The sequence below is a fragment of the Equus asinus genome, chromosome 20, assembly GCF_041296235.1.
Source record: "Equus asinus isolate D_3611 breed Donkey chromosome 20, EquAss-T2T_v2, whole genome shotgun sequence".
NCBI lineage: Eukaryota > Metazoa > Chordata > Mammalia > Perissodactyla > Equidae > Equus > Equus asinus.
Genome location: NC_091809.1, coordinates 26,963,580 through 26,981,166, shown reverse-complemented (window position 1 = coordinate 26,981,166; position 17,587 = coordinate 26,963,580). Strand labels below are relative to the sequence as shown.

The window sequence follows — 17,587 nt, the reverse complement described above, 5'->3', positions numbered from 1 at the left end:
CCTGTTGGGGGCATGGAGCTCAGCCACCCCACCCCACTCTGCCCAGCAGCCGAGGCCTCTGCCTGGACCTCCTCAGGCTGGAGCCCCCAGTTCCAAAATGCAGCGTCCCCGAAGGCCGGAGCCCGTCTGAAGCAGAGCCCCCTAGAGCTGCCGTCCCCACGTGCCTGCCTCGCACTCGGTCCCTCTCAGAGTCTAGCTCTGCTCCTTCTTGCTGCAACGTGTTTGCTGGGCGGGCGGCCTCTGCATTCCTGAGCTGGGTCAGACCAGGAGAGAGTCCTGGAGGCCGGCCCAGTGGTCAGTCCCCCCAGAGTCCTCTGAGTATCCCCTGGAGCCCATCACAGGATGGGAGAGGCAGTGGGGAAGCCCCAGGGCCTGCCGCCTAGTTCCTCCGGGCGTGGGAACTGCCCTCATGTCCCCCCCCCAGCCCCCGACCTGGGGCCCCTGCCAGTGCTGACTCATAGGGGGCCCGTGGCTGTGACTCAGCGGCCGCCCTTCCTGAACCGCTCCCTGAGGTTCTGCCACCCCTGTCACCTCCCGGCCCCACGGGGTATCGTCTGGGGCCCAGATGTGGGCCAGGCGGCGTGCGAACTACAGGGCCCTTCTGGGCCCTGTCCGCCCCAGGCCCCCCAGGGTGTGGCCGGGGTGGGTGCCCCGGGGCGGGGGTCCCGGTGCTGCCCCAGTGCGCCCTGCTCTGCGTGTAGCTTGCACACCCAGGAGTCAGCCAGAAGGAAAGCTCGAGAAGGCGAGGCCTGGGCTTGAGAACGCCTTCCTCCATGCCCCACGGGAGTCTGGGCAGGGTCACTCCTGGCCATCCAAGGCCCTGGGCTGGCAGCTGGTTCCCTCGACCACGGACCGGCTTCTCCAGCCATCTTCCCCATCCGGAAACAGCAGGTCCATCCTGCCAGCTGCTCGGGCCCAAACCCTTCTTAACAAATGCAGTCCGTTTCGGCAACCGTCCCTTCTCAATGCACCGAGGACCCTTCCCCCTCAGGCACCTCATCCCTCTGGGACCAGCGCAGTCCCAGTCTGTTCCTCAGGGCAGCCAGAGGGTGCCTGTGAACACCCAAGGCAGACCTCGTCCCTCCCCTGCCCAGAATTCCTCCATGGTTCCCATTTTCACTCAGGGCAGAAGCCCAAGTGCTCCCGGTGGCCCCGCACACCGCCCTGTCCCATCCCTGCCTCTCCTCCTCCACTCCCTCCCTCGCTCGCTCCACTCCAGCCGCAGCGGCCTCCCACCCTTCCTCAGACACACCGGGCACAGTCAGCCTCTAGGCCTTCGTACTGGCTGTTCCCTCTGCCAGGGACTCTTTTCCCCCAGACACCCACATGGCTCCCTCCCACACCTCCTTCAGGTTTCTGCCCAAATGTCACCTCCTCCGTGAGACCTTCCCTCACCCCCCATTTAAAGCTGCACCTCCTTGCTTTTCCCAGCTCTGTCTTCCCGCGGCCCTGCCGCCTTCGAACACAGTGCTTCCCTGCTCGTTGTCATCTCATGAGTCCGCCCCCCGCCCACCCCCGGCAGAGAGCCTCGTCTTGATCTCTGTTGCAGGCCAGAGTCTCAGAGGGGATCCGTTGCATTGAGTGTTGCTCACCACCAGGTTCCTGGCACGCCGGGGAATGAGACAGACATGGTACTTGCCTGCCACCGTCTGGAGCAGGGACGGCCACGGAGCTGGCCAGTTGTGATGAAGGGTTTCAGGGCTGGGAGCCAGAAGCACAAGAGAGTCCAGGGGAGGCACGGGGGGGCAGCCTGGAGGATGGGGTGCCATCAGGGAAGGCTTCCGGAGGAGGTGAGGTCCTGCAGGGCCTTGACGGCCAATGAGGAGTTTGGATTTAAGTAAGACAGGAAGACTTGGAGGTTTTTATTTTTAGTTAGGTTTATTGAGGTGTAATTTACGCAAAGTAAAATTCAGCCTTTCTGCAGCTCTGTGAGGGTTGACAAATGCACACAGTTGTGCAACCACAGCCTGAATCATGATACAGCAGAGTCCTTGGGAGGGGTTAAGCAAGACTCTGAGGTCACGTGCACCGGGCCATGCACACAGGGGACAGGGCGGATGCAGGGGGCCGGTGGGAGACGAGAGTGGCTGTCCAGGTGAGAAGATGTGGGTCCGTTAGGACAGGTGGGAGTGGACAGCTGTAGGAAGGGAGGCCACAGGGCCCGGAGACAGCCTAGGGTGAGGCTGAGGAGCCGAGGGGGAAGGGGGCCCGCTGGGGGATGCCCAGAAGGGGATGTTCAGCGAGGGGGTCATCAATATGTGACGGCCAAAGCTACGTCTGGGGGCTGGGGGGCACAACGGGAGTGCACAGTGTCCTGGGGCCAAGGAGGATGTGGGCAGAGGTGACAGATGCCACACAGAGGTCCTGCACAGTGCGCCCTGAGCAGGATGCCTGGCTGTGGTGCGATCAGGCCGCCGCTGGAGAAGTAAACGGAAGAGGAGGTGACAGACAGTGAGCACAGCCTGGCCCTCTCCAAGGGGGACAGGCCGCCGGCCCCAAGGCCAGCTGCCACGCGGGCAATTTTTACATTTTCCAGTAGCCACATTAAGAAAAGTAAAACCAGGTGAGACAAATGTTAATAATATATTCGATTGAACCTGATCGACCCTAAACACCGTCGTTTCAACACACAACCAAGACAGAAATGGTCCGTGAGATATTCCACATTCCTTTCGGAAACATTTCTGCTTACAACACATCTCAGTTTGGACTAGCGGCGGTTCAGGGAGCCACGTGACCAGCGGCGCCCTCGCTGGAGCGCGCAGGTCCAGGCAGGACCCGACCTTCCCCGGTGACTCACCCCTCGGCTCCCTAACCCCAGCCATGGGATCCTGTCTTTAGTGGACATTTTGATATTTCATAGCGTGGATTTTTTTTGCATTCATTTTACTCTTCAAGAAGCTTGCACACCAGTCGTGTTTCATCTCCCACATAAAACAGGGTCCACACATGCTCAGAGCAGCGTCGTTCATGTGAACCCCGGGGTGGAAATGACCCAAATGGCCATCAGCTGCTGGTGAACGGGTTGGAAAGTGTGGTCCCTCCATACAGCCTGTGATTCAGCCACAAACGGGGGAAGGAGCCAGGCGTGCTCGCACGGGAAGGGACCTGGAAGCGGGAATGCAGCCGGGCACGAGCCACATCGTGCGGGTCCATCCCCACGGAGGGCAGAGGGGCGTGGGGAGCGGGCTGCTTTTTAGGGTGAGGCAGATGTTCTCACATGGTCGTGGCGATGGTCGCACGACTCTGCGAGTAAACTGAACACCCTGAATTGTACACTTGGAGAAGGTCAGCTGGATGGTATGTGAATTTTATCTCAATAAAGCTCTTATAAAACATATTTAGTCTCGCCTGCTGAGTATTTTGGTGTCCCTGGAAATTCTGCATCCCAGCGGAGTGAGTGCCTCTCTCTCCTGGCCCTCGACCTGCCCGGTGACCCTCCCACGCCAAGCGCAGGAAGGACAGCTAAGGTGGGGAGAAGGCCCCGTGGAGGCAAGGAGGTAGCCTGGGAGAGGGGTGGTTAACTGAGGAGGTGAGGCCACAGAGGCCCCCAGCACCCATCTGTCCTGTCGGAGGTCCCGGTCGCCCCCGCGCGGGCACCCTGGGTGGGAAGCACGGGGCTCGGCAGGGTTTCCTCCGAAGCCTGATTCCAGGGCCCCGGCCTGGACCTGCCCACCCTGCCCAGCAGCCTGAGTCAGTTTGCCCGCTGTGTGCGTGTGACCCTCTGCTGTCCCCAAAGTGACTCAGGCAGCCTGAAAGCCCCCTCCCTGGGGACGCCTGGCTGCCCATGGTGACTTTTTACAGACATGGCTGGAGCGGCCGGCGCCTCCAGGCCCAGGCCCGGCTCCTGGGGCAGCCCAGCAGGGCCTTGGCCCCGCTGCCCACCCCCCCAGGGCCTAGGGGCGGGGGAGGGAAGTGGGGAACTCTTCTCAAAGGGCCTTTGTGGGAGTGCCTGGGGGGGCTGCCGGGGGACCCCGCCCTGCGTGACTCACGCCTCATTGCTGGGCAGTGACTCACATGCCCGGCCCCTCTCCCGCCGCCTGCAGCAGGTGCTGCCAGCTCTAGCCTGGGGTCGGACCTCTGCAGCCACCTCCATGCCGGGCCACCCTGGGCCTGTGACCCACACCCATCTCCAGGGGCTCCCACCTGGCCTTCTTGCCCTACAGGGCTAGGACCACGGAGAAAACTTCCCACACTCCCACCCTCCTTGGGGTGGGGCAGACCCCTCCTGGTACTGAGATGTGCCAGCCACTGTCTCACTATCGATCCATGCAACCCTCAAACCCTCCCAGAGACGGCATCTTCTTGCTACCTCCTTTTCGCAGATGGGGAACTGAGGCTCGGTGAGCTTACGGGAGTTTGCCCAAAGACAGGCGATCAAAGCAGAGCCGGGCGGACTTGAGTAACAATCCCAGCGACGCCGCGCCATTTCCCCGGTGAGCAAACCGAGGCAGCGAGCGCAGAGCCGCGGCGGGGGGAGAGTGAGAGGCCCGGCCGAGCCCGCCGGGCGCCGGGCGGCCCCGCGCAGCCCCGGGCGCCCAGCCGCCGGGCCCTCCAGCCGCCGGGCTGCGCGCCAGGCCGCGGGCGCCGCGCCCGCCCGCATCACGCCGCGGTGAGTCACCGCGCCCGCCCCGCCCCCGCCAACAAACAGCGCGTCGCCCGGCAACAGCCGCGGGGGCCGCCCCGGCCGCGCGGGCCGCGGGTTCGAGCCTCCGGCCAGCTGGGCGCGCGCGCGGCCCCGCGCCCCACGGCCCAACCCGGCTTGGGGACCCCGCAGTCCCGGCGGGCGCGAAGACGAGCGTGCGGTGCAGTGGGGGCGGGAGGGCGGACGACGTGTGCCCCAAGCCAGCCGGCACCCCTGATGCTCCGGGGGCGCGCGCGAGGGTCAGGGGCTGGCCGAGGGTGCTCGCCGAGCGGCGACAGGACCCCCTGAGGAGTTGGGCCAGAGTGGCGCCCCGAGGGGCCGAAACCATTGTCCGAGAGGGGCTTGGGGAGCCGGCCTGGGGTGGGGGCGTCCGGAGAGCTGTGGGGCTGGATTTTGGCTTTCGCCGTCCCGCGCGCGCCCCGCAGTCAGAGGAGCTCACCCTTAGGAGCACGTTCCGTGTTTCAGGCTGTTCTACCGCCTACGTGCCTGTGTATATCGACTCATTTCAGGTTCACAATAGCCCTCGCATGGGTCCCTGGTATGAATTCCTATTTTACAGATGGGGAAACTGAGTCCCAGAAAGGAAAAATTCTTTGCCAGAGAAGGCAGAGCACCAAGCTTGAACCCAGTCAGGGTGACTTAGGCTCCCGGGCCCCTCCCAGCCAGACATGCCCCCTCCTGGTGGCGGTCCTGTCTGTGGGAGTCTCCAGCGTGGGGGTGACAGTCCAGCTGGAGGTGGCCAGGAGGTGTAAGGGTGCGGTAGGGGCCCCATGGCTCCTTGGGGGTTGTCCACGGAGGGCCGTGCCCTCCAGAGGCTGTGCCAGGCCCCCTCCCAGACTGCCAGGCTCTCCGAGGCCAGGGAGAGGGTTCCCCAGGAGCCAGCATCACCTCCCTCCCTTTGGACTGTCCAGGACCCCATGAAGGTCCCCACCAAGCTGCCCATGGGAGCCCTCAGAAGGCTGCACGAAGGGCCGCCCAGGGCCCCAGACCCTGTGGGGAGGGGAACAGAGTGGGTACCAGCACCAGGGTGGGGTGGGCAGCACATGCCCCCACCTGGCCTCTGTCAGGGAAGTGACCTGCTGCCTGGCAAGGGGTCACCTTTGTGTCGTTTAAGAAATGTTCATTTGACTCAAATGATCAAGTCAGTCCGTGCAGTGTCTGAGTGGGGAGGCAGACGAGTGCAGGTTCCCGGGGAGTCTCAAGTCAGAGGGTCATGTGGAAGGCAAGGAAGGCTTCCTGGAGGAGGTGACGCTTAGGATTTGAAGGATGCTCGCAAGTCAAGCAGGCGAGTGTGAAAGTCAGGTTGGAGAGAAGTGGCGATCTGACCACACCTGGGGCCTTGTGGCCGAGGTGGGGACCAGGGAGGAACTTTGTTTAGTGGACGGTGGAGGGCACATGTGATGGGATGACACAGGCCTTTCTGGAGGACGGCTGGAAGGTGCCAGGCTTGAGCACGGAGAGCAGGCCAGGGTCTGCGGCGGTGTCTGCAGGCCAAAGGCGAGGTGGCTGGGGATACGGCTGCCCGATTTAACAAATAAAACCATGGGAGACCCAGTTGAATTTGATTTTCAGATACAGAACAAGTCAATTTTTTTTTTAGTATAGGTATGTCCTGAACATCGCATGGGACATATTTATACTCAAAATGATTTGCTGTTTATCTGAGAATCAAATTTAACTGGGTGTCCCGTATTTTATCTGGCAAGAGCCCTTGAGGGCCTCTGGGGCCCCCGGGATGGGAAAAGATAACAGCTACAAGGGCAGAGCCAATGCACTTCCAAGTGGATCCCATCGTCCCCATTTGACCCTTAGGTAAACTGAGGCCCAGAAAGCAGGGGGGGGGGTGTTTTAGCGACCTCCCTCTACAGCCAGTAAGTGAGGGACCCCGGTCTAGAACCCAGGCCCGTGTTACAGTCCAGGAGCCCTTAGGGCTGGCCCCTCGCCCTCCACCGGCAGGCAGCGGGCTGGGACACGAGGTTCCCGCGGTCCCGGTGGCCCAGGTAGGGGCCTTCCCGATGCAGCAGGCTGGCAGCCCCTCGCGCAGCGCGGGCGGCCGCCCTCCTCTCCGCGGCCCCGGGGGGCTCCTCTCCCGGCCAGGCGGCCGGCAGGCAGCAGGGGACGGTTATTTTTACCTCCCTCCAAGCAGCTGCGGCGACAGGAAGTGAGCGCGCACCCGCCAGATGTGGGGAGCCCGGCAGCTGGGAGCAGCCACAGCTGGACGGGCGGCCGCGCGGCGGGGGTGGGCCGTGCGGGGGGCGGGACCCCCGCCTCAGGTCCCCCTTTGTTCCCCGCACCCGCCTCCCTCCGGGGTCCCCCCGCGCCCCATCCCCCCGCTCAGCCCGCTCATGGCCGCGCTGTCCCCCATCTGTGCGCCAGGCCCCTCGGTGCTCGCGGGCTCTCGGTCCCGGGAGGGGAGGGGGACCCTGCTCCTCGCCTGGGGACCCCCGGGTCCCGGCGGAGTGGGGATGGGGGTGGGTGGGGAGACGGCCCCTAGCCGGCCCCGCCTGTCACAGCCATTGTTTACCCGTCGGCTGCCTCCTAGGAAACTTAACCCGCCCGCGGTAATTTTATTTGGGAACTACGGCCAGTTGCCATAGCAACCCCCAGTGACGTCGGAGGGGCTGGGGCCCGAAATCCCCGGGAAAGGGGGGATGGGATTGGGGGGAGACCCCCCCCAGGAGGGCTCCTCCTTAGCCCTGCGCCTGGCGGCCCGGCAGAGGCCAGAGGGCAGCCACATGGGACATCTCTAAGGCGCCCCCATTTGGCCCGATGCCAAGTCCGGGTGGCAGGCCAGGCCCTGATGTCATCCGGTGCTGGGTGGGTGGTGACTCAGTCCCTGGGTGGGGGCTGGGCCGGGCCTGGGGTCTATTCCTGTCTGACTCACCCCTCCAGTGCCCCCTGAGCGCCATGGGACCCTGGCCTCACCACTTCAGGCACCCCCTGGGGTCCCCACAGATCCCTGGGGCCCCTCTGCCCGATCTGGACTATGGGTGCCGGGCCAGGGCTTTCCTGGTACTCCCGACGGGGCTGGGGCCGGTGAATGGAAGGGTTAGTGGCAGCAAACTGGGGCCACAACATACTGTCCTTCCCCGGATGTGGGGAGTGGCTGGTGCCCTAGTGAGGAGGCAGGTGGTGGGATCCCGGCTAGGTCCATAACAGGGCCTGTCGCCGGGTGACGGGAGGCAGGGGCCCTGACTGGCAGGAGAGCAGAGCCGCCAGCCGCGGCCGGCCTGGGAGGAGCCACCTAACCGCAGTGACGTGGGACTTCCTCGGCACAGCCTGTTTGATGTCTCTGTGTGCGCTGTTGCCATGGGGCCCGGCAGGCGGCCCTGCGTGCAAGCCAGGGTGACCCACGGGGCAGCTGGTCTGTCAGGGTCCCTCGACCCAGCCCCCACACCAGGCCTGCATGGCTATGTGTAACTGTGCCCCCAGTCACCTAGCTTCCAACCCCCCCACCAGGCCCCGCCGGATGCCGCACTTCTCACCTCAGAGCCTCATAACGAAGACCAACTCCCTGCTTTCAGGCCCATTCTACTGAAAGAAACTGGGGATCAGAAAGGCACGATCGCTTGGCCAAAGATACCCAGCTGGAAAGTTGGGGAGTAAAGGTTTAAACACCGTTCTTCCTCTGTGCTCGCCTCCCCAGTCCAACACACTGGTCTCCTCGCTGTTTCTCAAATACTCCAGGCATGTCCCTGCCTCAGGGCCTTTGCACTGGCTGTCCCCGCAACCTGGCACTCTCTTCCTCCAGATGTCTGCCGGGCTCCTCCCTCACCTCCTACATGTCTTTGTTCAAACGTCACCTCCTCTTCAGGGTCCTTTCCTGACCTGGCCCCCCCAGCCCCTCACTCCTCATCACCTTTGTCCCCTCTTCTCCCCCAACCATGTACCACCCAACGCCCTACATATCTCAAGACCTCTCTCTCTCTCTTGTGTGCGTTCCTCCCGAGACATTGGCCCTCGAGGGCAGGCAATGTTCTCTGCCTGCTCTCTGCTGTGTCCGCGGTGCCCAGAACAGCGCTGACACACAGCGGGCCCTCGATGGATGTTTCTGTGTGTGCCCTGTGCCACTGGACCACTGACCTGGCCTGACCCTGGCCCTGTTCCCTCACTCCTCTCTGTCGTGACAAAGGCTGGGTTGGCCAGGTTGGCTGCTCTCCCTGGGTAAACTGGCTGGCTCAGGACCCCGGGACCAGAGGGCAGGTGTCTGGGGTCCAGAGAGAGGGCGGGGGGCACCAGGAGGATCCTCCAGCCTTGGGCTGAGGGATGTTATGTGAGCTGGGCTGGTTCGAGCCGCGTGCATGGGAATGATGGGATGGCTTATACAGGCTCAGGGACCTCAGCACTGGTGTCCCCGGAGGCCAGCATGGAGGAAGCGTTTCCCCTGTGTGCCCCATTGGACTGACGATGGGAGGAGGGTGGTTCTGGTGGGGAGGCCTGGTTCTGGGGGTGAAGGAAGCCTTCTGGAGGGGCAGCGTGGAGGGGTGCCCTGTCATAACCTGGTTACTTTGTACTTCCGGAGTGACAGGTGTGTGTGTGTGTGTGTGTCTCCACCAGGAGACCCCAGGCCCTGGGAACTCCATTCTCCTGCTTATAGCTGCTCAGGAGGTCATGTGGCGAGTGCCCCACCCCTGCTGGGCCCCGCCCTGAGTCGGGGAATTCTGTGCTACCCCAAATCTGCCCCAGGGGCCCCATGGGCGGCTCTGCCCCCTCCTGCCCCAACCTGCCAGATCCTGCAGCCGGGGCCAGCCTGCCCCTTGGGCCCCGCAGAGAAGAAAGACCCAGGAGCCCCTAAGGCTGGTCCTGTGGGATGGTGGCTGGGCGTGGCTCCCCCCCCCCCACTCCAGCCCCACCAAGATCCAAGGGGGAGCCGGCTGAGCTGAACTGGGAAAATGGGGGACTCTGGAGGAATTCTGGGGTACAAGGTGACTCAGAGGCGTCCAACCAGCCCCTCCAGTTCCCTGCCTGGGCCTGCTGCTGGGTCCCCCCACCCCAGCATTACTCTTCCTGCCTGGGAGGTGGGTGGTGAAGAATCTGACCCCCAGCCCACTGTGTGACTTTGAAAATGTTGGGGGGGGGTGAGGAAAAGCCATCACCCTAAAGCAATGCCCACACAGGTCTGGGAAGACTCCTCCAGCTCCTGACCCCCGCTGGCGGTGGCGTGCCGGTGCTAGTGGTGGTCTGGGGGCCAGGGCCCCCGTCCCATCTTGGAGAGGGCCAAGTGGCGGCCAGGCATGCCCAAGGAGGCTGGCTTGGCGGCAGAGGGCACCCTGCCCCTCCTTTGCTGGGTTTTGTTCCCGGCCCCCCACCTGGGCACAGGGCCAGGCCCCAAGGCAGGGCCCGTCCTGGGGAACAATGCTGCCGTGTTCCTCCCGGTGGAGGGTGGAGGGGAGGTCTGCGGAGGATGAGGCGGGACAGACATGCACTTGGGGGAGGAGGGAGGGATCCAGGAAGGCCCCTCTCCCAGGGATCCTCCAGGAGTTTCCCAGGGGCCCAGTGGTGGGGGACAAGGATGCCAGGAAGCCTAAGCCAGGAGGGGACCTAGACCGAGGGACCACCTGGACCAGGCTCAGACAGTCTTCAATGGCAGCAGGACAGGGTTGGGTGGGATAAAAGGAGGGACATCCTGAGGCTGAAGAAGGCACTGGAAGTGGGGACTGTGTTTGGCAGGATCCCACAAAACCCAGGCCCAGACCCTTCCACGGGGCTGCACAGTGGCCGTGTGTCCTGGGTCGGGCACCTCGTCCCCCGACCTCCCTTCCCTGTGCCCACGGCCTCCTGGGTTTCTCTTCCCGCGCAGGGGCAGGACTGAGGCCAAGACGGGTTTGGGGGTGCGATGGGGATTGGGACCCCTGCTCCCGCCTACCCCAGCACGGAGAGCCTTCGATTAAAAACTGGGGCTGGACCCGGAGTCCAGGACCCGAAGGGGGAAGTCGGGCTGGGTCTGGGGACCAGGCGGAGTCGGGACTCGGAGGGAGAAAGTTGGGGCAGAGTCGGGGACGCGACGACGGCGTAGGGGGACCGGCGAGAGAAAGTGGGGGCGGGCCGGCCCGGGGGCACATGACGGCGGCGCGCCCCGCCCCGCCCCGCGCCCGCCCCGCGCCCGGCCCGGGGGAGGAGACCGGGAGGTTTTAAAGGCGATCGCGCCCCGCCGCGGGCCGGCCAGTGAGTGGGATGGAGCGCGCCCGGCGCCCCCGGCCCGCCGGGGGCCCCCTCGTCCCCGCCGCCCGGCCCGGCGCGGCGCCCTCCCCGCGGGTGAGTCCGAGGGCCCGGGAGGGAGGCGGCGGCGCCGCGGCGGCCGCAACTTTCCGCGCCGGACTCGTGGGCGGAGGGGGTGCGCCCGGCGGGTCCCCAGCCCCTGGCGAGCGGAGGGAGGGCGCCGCCCCGCGCGCCGCCGCCGGTCCTGGGGGACAGCGGGCACCGCGCAGGGTCCCGGGCGCCCCCTACGGAGCGGGGGAAGCGCGGCCCGGCCTCTACCCCTCCCCGGGGGCCCGCCGACTCCCCCCAAGCACAACCCCCGCCCCGGGAGACCCAGGAGAGCGCGGTGGGGAGGGCGGGTCCCGACGCGCCCCGGGCAGGTCAAAGTGGGCAGGGAGTGGGCGCAGGGTGGGAGGGCCTGTGCCGGAGGCTGGGGTCAGGGGATGGATATGCGGGTGCCTGGGTCCCTGGGGGCGCCTGTCTGGGCTCTGGGGGCTGGGCTGGAGGGGCGCTCAGGGTCTGCCGGAGTTCTGCGGATGGGGGAGGGCAAGAGTGGTTCAAGTTCTTGACATGTCAGCCGCTGAGCCCCGGGAAGGCCTCCCATGGAGGAGGCGGGGCAGTGGGCCGCCAGTGCAGCCCGGGCTGGCGGGACATCGGGGGACCCCTGTTCTCCCTCCTGGCCCCGGAGAGGAGGGCTCATTCATAGAATGGGCCTGGTCGGGGAGATTCCTGGAGGGCTGACTCCCCAGGCCTGTGTAGCGGGTCGGTGCTCTGGGGCTGCAGGAGGAGGGCGGAAGGGCCCTGAGCTCACCCCAGCCCTCCGTCCTAGCCCCAGACTGACCGCAGCCCCGTCCTGCACTGACACCCATGCAGCCCAGCCAGGCCCAGACCCACTGGCTTCCTGGATGCCTCAGGGCTGCAGTCGGCCCGTCACCTGCCCCCTCTCTGCCCCAGCCCCAACCAGCTGCCCGCCCATGACCGGTGGCGTCTGAGGGTGAGGCTGGGGACTATGAGACCCCTGGCATGAGGGGTGTCCCCTGACGGCCCTGCCCATGCCAGCCCGAGCTGGAGGGCAGCACCCGACAGGTGTCCGGGCTCAAAGGGAGGTGATGTGGGACACACCCTGTCCACTCGCCCACACGCCCTGCCCAGGCTGCCCGTGTGCATGTGTTCACATGCCACCGTCTGTCCTGGGAAGGCACGGGCCCTGGGGCCTGGTGCCAGCTCTGTCCTAGTGCCCAGGAGGGCACCCGTTGCTCTCTGTCCTTGCAGGATGTCCTCTGGGAGCTCCTTCAAGACCCCAACTGGCAGGCCTTGTGTGTGGGCCTAGAGGGGGCCCCAAAATAGCTGCCGGCCTGGCCTGGGGCTGGCACGCGGAGCACATGCGTGACAGGGCGTGTCCGGGGGTCGGGCCTGTCTGTGCTGGCCCAGCCTCCCGGCCTCCGCAGACCCTTGCTTGCTGGAGACAAACAGTGAAGGTGGATGCTCCGGGGGTCCTCCCAGGGACCCCTGTCCCCACCCTGCCTGTTGCAAGTGGAGGCCAGATGTCCTGCGCAGGCCGTGGCTGCGGGGCAGACCCCATCCCGTCTGCCGCCTCAGGGTAACTGGCCCCCTGGGGACAGTGGGGTGACCTGCTTGCCCTGGGCTGGGTGGCGCTTCCATACACCTTGAGGTATTTTCCAGAGCGTGCCCTTCGCCTCGGGAGGCTGGGTGGGGGCGACTGTCTGCAGCGAAGAACCGCCAGGAGCCCTGGGTGGTCCGAAGAAGACGCCTGCCTGTCCTCTCTGGGCTGGCCCTGCCCAACTTTATGTGAGGGTCAGGCCTGGCCTTTTCTTAGGCTTGCTGCGTGACCTTGGGCCTGCCTTTCTCTCTGGGCCTCAGTTTCTCCATCTGTAAAGAGGGAGCATTGGGAAGCCATCCCCTGCCCTGTTCCAGGCAGGCCCTCACCTTCAGATCCCTTTTGGGGCTCCCTGGCCCCTCTACCTCCTGCCATCGGTACCCTGGGTGGGCGCAGAGGTGTGTCTGGGAAGGCCGGTCCCCTGGGAAGGCCGACGAGGAGGGCAGTGGCGTGGGTGTGTGTGGCAGAGGCGGCCGCCGCCATGCTGGGCACGGCTGAGTCATGCTCCAGCAGCGCCTGGCCTCAGGGTGCTGGAGCTGGCGCCACCCTGGGTGTGGTCACTGAGCTGTGGCCCTGGGCAGAGCAGGCCTGGGTGGTCTGGGCCCGGGGGTCGGGGGGTGAGGGGCCAGGGAGCTGACTTCTGAGATGCTAAAGCCCTCCGGCCTCCCCCTGGCCTGGGTCTGGCATCACCATTTCAGGACATGGTCACCCCCACCCTGGGAATGCCTTGGGGAGCCCGGGGACCCCGAGCTTTGGGCCTGGGAATTGTCGTGGTGTGAGGGCAGACGATGGGGCCTAGAAGCCAGCGACTGCCCTCGAGGCGAGTGGCCCCAAAGAACCAGGCCAGGCCAGGACGTGGACCCATCTGAGGGTAAGGCAGAGGTGGCCAGGCGGTGGGGGGCCCCCCTCCATGAAGGGCTCACAGTGTGGGTTCTCGGGGGCCCCTGGGAATCGTGGCCGGTCTGAAGGGCTACAGTTTCAGCAGGGGTTGGAGTGTGGTGTGGCGTGGCCGGGCACACTGGGGGCTGGGATGTGTCTTGCACGGTTCCCCTATTTATAACAAGTGATTCAGCCCTCAGTTACTCACCCCTTCCTGGGCCTGCCCCTTCCCCCAGCCCTGGGTGGGCAGCGGGGGGGGGGCCCCCCCACTCGCCAGCGCCCTCCCTCCCTGCTCCCGGGGGCCAGCCTCCGAGGGCTGCCCTCGGGCCGGCTGTCACGGGGGGCTGCGACGTGGTCAGGCGAGGGGCGGGGGGCCGGTGGTCAGGCAGTCCTTGGCTGGGCAGCCCAGGTTGGCGGCTGGCTCGGGGCCGGCCCCGGGAGCCTCTGCGGAGAGTCTGGGCCCATTAGGCAAAGCGTTAGTGACAGGCTGGGCGGGCGGCGGCGGGCAGGGCGGGGCCTGCAGCCCGTGGTATTTTCCGATCCCAGCTGCTCCTGAGAGGGTGGAAAGTATTTGGGGACCAGGCTTGGGGGCGGTGGTGGTGGCGCCCCCGGCGGAAGCTGCCCCTGATTCATTCTTGGAGCATGGGGCTGGGGGGGCAACTTGCGTGCCTGTGTCTGTCTCATGCCTCCACGCCCTGTCTGCAGAGCAGACTCGGGCCCCATCCCTGCATCCCCACATCGCGAGGCCGGGCCCTGCACCCCCTCCCCCATGCTGCCACCAGGAGCCTGGGCCCTGCCTGGACCCTGTCGCCCCTGAGCCTGAGAGGCACGCTGCCGGTCCTGGGGCCGGCGCCCGGGCACCTGCGTGGCAGTGCCCCGTCCCGCGAGACCCAGGCCCTTTGTGCCTGTGGGGGACGGGGAGTGGCCTTGGCCCCAGCCCGGGGCTCTGTGCAGGGGAAACCCCACAGGAAACGGTCCTGGCCAAATGGCCGCCCTTCCCGTTCTCGTCCCTGGGACACGAATGTGCTGTCTCACTTCCGGAGGCGGCCCAGGGAGGCTGGCTGCCCTGCGGGCTGCGGCTGCTCCCGGTGGTGCCCCCAGACCCCGAGGGGCTGGGGCTGGGCTGGGGCCTGGTGGGAAAGAAGGTGTGTGTGTGTGTGTGTGTGTGTGTGTCTGTGTGTCTGTGTGTCTGTGTGCGTGAGGGATGGGGGACAGGGCAGGACATCTCTCTCCACCTGTCTACCGGTGTGGGCGCCACCAGATCCGGGCACTGGGGCCCTACCAGTGTGTGGTGTCCTCACATCCACCATCCTTCCTGTTTCTGCCTGGTCCATGATGACAGTGTGGCCCTGTCCTAATTACACGTATCACTCATGGGATCCTTACCATGACATTACCCCTGCTTTGCCGATGGGAAGCGGAGGCCCAGAGAGGTTGCATGACTTGCCCAGAGTCACCTAGCCAGGAAGCTGCAGAGCCGGGGTTCAAATCCCACTGAACTGGCTCCAGAGTTGGGATCTCCTAGCCACAGGGCTGTGCATAAGGGAGACCTCTGTTTCCTGAACACAGGGCTGGCTTCCTGGGCGGTTCACAGGGCTTTCCTGCTCAGAAGGACCTGCAGCTTGGTTGAATGTTCTGCTGTCAATGTCTTGAAATTTTTTTTTTTTTTTTTTTTTTGCTGAGGAAGATTCACCCTGAGCTAACATCCATTGCCAATCTTCCTCCTTTTTTCTGCTTGAGGAAGATTAGCCCTGAGCTACAATGTAGTGCCAGTCTTCCTCTATTCTGTATGTGGGACCACTCTGCAGTGTGGCTGATGAGTGGAGTAGGTCCGCGCCTGGGATCTGGCCCGCAAACCCTGGCCGCCGGAGTGGGGTGCGTGGAACTTTGACCACTTGGCCTCGGGGCTAGCCTGTGTCTTGAAATTCTTAATTTGTGAACAAGGGGCCCTGCATTTTCATTCTGCACCGAGCTCCACAAATCCTGCAGGCGGTCCCAGCACGGCGTGCTTGCTGAGTAGCACACACTCTGTTGGTCAGTCCTCACTGTGCTGCGAGGCCTGGAGCTCCATTTGACAGATGGGGAAACTGAGGCTTGGAGGGCATTTGGGAAACTGCCAAGCAGGGATCCACATCCTAAGCCTGGGTCCGGCGCTCTGGGGGCATCATGCTGGGGGAAGAGCTGGGCGCCGCTGCCAGCATCCGCCCTGTTGGGGTGCGGGCTGAGTCCCGGCTGCCGCTGAGGAGCCGGGCCACAGGGGGAGGGTGTGTGTGTGTGTGTGTGTGTGTGTGTGTTGGGGGGGGCCCTGTTGGTGGTTTCCTCCTGCCCTTCAGGCTTCTAGGAAGTGGCGCCAGCTGGAGTGAGATCACTTCCTCACCCGCCTGCCCGCCACCCGTCGGCTTCCTCTCCTTATGGCCCCATTTAGCTGCCCAGGGCTCCGTAATGGGGGGGGGGGTGGGAGGGTGGGGGGGGGGAAGGCGGCCCTGGCTCTGGGAGTTCCTGCAGCCTCCTTGGCTGAAAGGGACCCTCGGGGCACCCATGCCTCTCCGCGCCTGGGAGGCAGGGTGCGGCCGGGGCGGGGGCATCCAGCCTGGTGTTCCCGCTCTCCCTCCAGCTGCGGCTGCACATGCGGAGAGGGCTTCCTGGCAAACCTCCGAGGGGGGCGTCAGGCGGGACCTGGAGGACTGACGTCCTCAAATCTCATTGCCTCCTTTGCTCTCTCTCTCCCCCCAGGTGCCAGCCGCTGGCCCCACCCAGTGCCCCCACCCCTCTGCCACGGCCGGCTGGGGTTCCTGGGGATGGGATTTGCTGCTTGTCACAAATCACATTGCCAGGGATTTCCAACCGACCCTGTGCCCTGCCTCTGGGGCCGCCGCCACCACCACCACCATCACCACCACCACCACCACCACCGAGGACGCTGCCCGGGGATGGGGATGGGCTGGCAGAGAGGCCCCCACCACCTGCGTCTGGCCTGGGGAGCAGGGCTTAGCTGCTTGTGAGCAGGGTCCACACCGAGTCATGTTCACAGTGGCTAAGTTCCGCCCCCCGGCTCCTGCCTCCTCGGCACTCCGCCCTGCCTCGCGCCGCGCCACCGCTGCCCCGTGCCTCCCCGGGCTCTGCCTCCCGTGCCTACTGAGCTGAAACACAGTTGGTTTGTGCAGACTGGCTCAGTTCAGCAGGAACAGGAGTCAAGCCCCCTTGGAGCCTGCAGCCCCTCGCCCGCCTTGGGTGGGCTGATGCCTGGGCAAGGAGACGAGGACCTGGACCCAGGCCTGTGTCTGGAGGAGGGACTTGGGGGGGCATGGGGCCCGGGATGGGGTGGGTGGACCCAGCTGTCTGCTGCAGGCCTCCTCCCCCACCTCCGCACTTGGGGCCCCCCCCCCCAGTCCAACCTATGGCTGGGCTGGGCTCCCAGGGAGGACGGACAGGTGGGTGGGTGGCCCTTCCATGAAAAAGGGAAGCCAGCTGTGTCCCCGCCGGGACGACCCTCTGGGCCTGGAGCCTCGCCCCTCCTCTCCCAGGTCTGGTGGGGGCACGCTCCAGGCCTGCCCCTTCCCAGCAGCCAGTTACTCAACAGGAAGCTGCCCGGGCCCCCAGACCGTTAAATGCCAACTCTGGGCTTCCGGAACCAGGCTGGCCTGACCTGAGCAGGCTTGGCCCTTCTCCCCGAGTCCTGCAGCTGCCTTGGGGGAGGAGCTGTGACCCCCTTCTGGCACTCGGGTGGGGAACAGGTCCCTGTGGGCCCAGAAAGGACACAGGAGGCCTGTGCAGCCCTCAGGCCTGCCCAGGGCACGGCAGGAACGTTGAGGCTCTGCCCGCTGTCAGATGGAGTGGGCCTGGGGATGCAGAGTGAAGCCCCCGGTGGTCGGGCTGCCCCGCGTACCCCTCCGGGGCAGAGTCTGTGCTGCGTGTACCACCTGCTGTCCAGTTAAATAAGAGCTGCCTTGCCTCCTTCCTGAAGGTCTGGTGGTTTGTGATTCCCTCGTGCCTCCCATCCCCGAGTTCCAGCTTTGTTCCAGGAGGGTCGACCAGCCTGGCTTTATGGTCCTGGCAGCCGGGACTCCTGACCTCACGGATCCCCATCCCCACCCCATCCCACCTGTTCCCAGGAAGGCCCCACCTGTTCTCTGGAAGGCGGCAATTGAGTCACGTGGGTGGAGAGGGTGGAAAGGTGACCTTGAGGGGTACGCTGGAGTTGGGCAGCGACCCCGAGGGAAACCCCGGGCTGGAGGAACTGACTCTCG

General features: G+C 65.4%; 1 long non-coding RNA gene across 1 annotated transcript; it reads left to right on the top strand.

Moving 5' to 3' along the window:
* The first annotated feature begins 10,805 nt into the window (after positions 1 to 10,805).
* On the top strand, positions 10,806 to 16,125 carry LOC139041307 (uncharacterized). Its single transcript, XR_011496217.1, has 2 exons — positions 10,806 to 10,900; positions 16,074 to 16,125. It is a non-coding gene; the product is annotated as an uncharacterized lncRNA (long non-coding RNA).
* Positions 16,126 to 17,587: the final 1,462 nt, after the last annotated feature.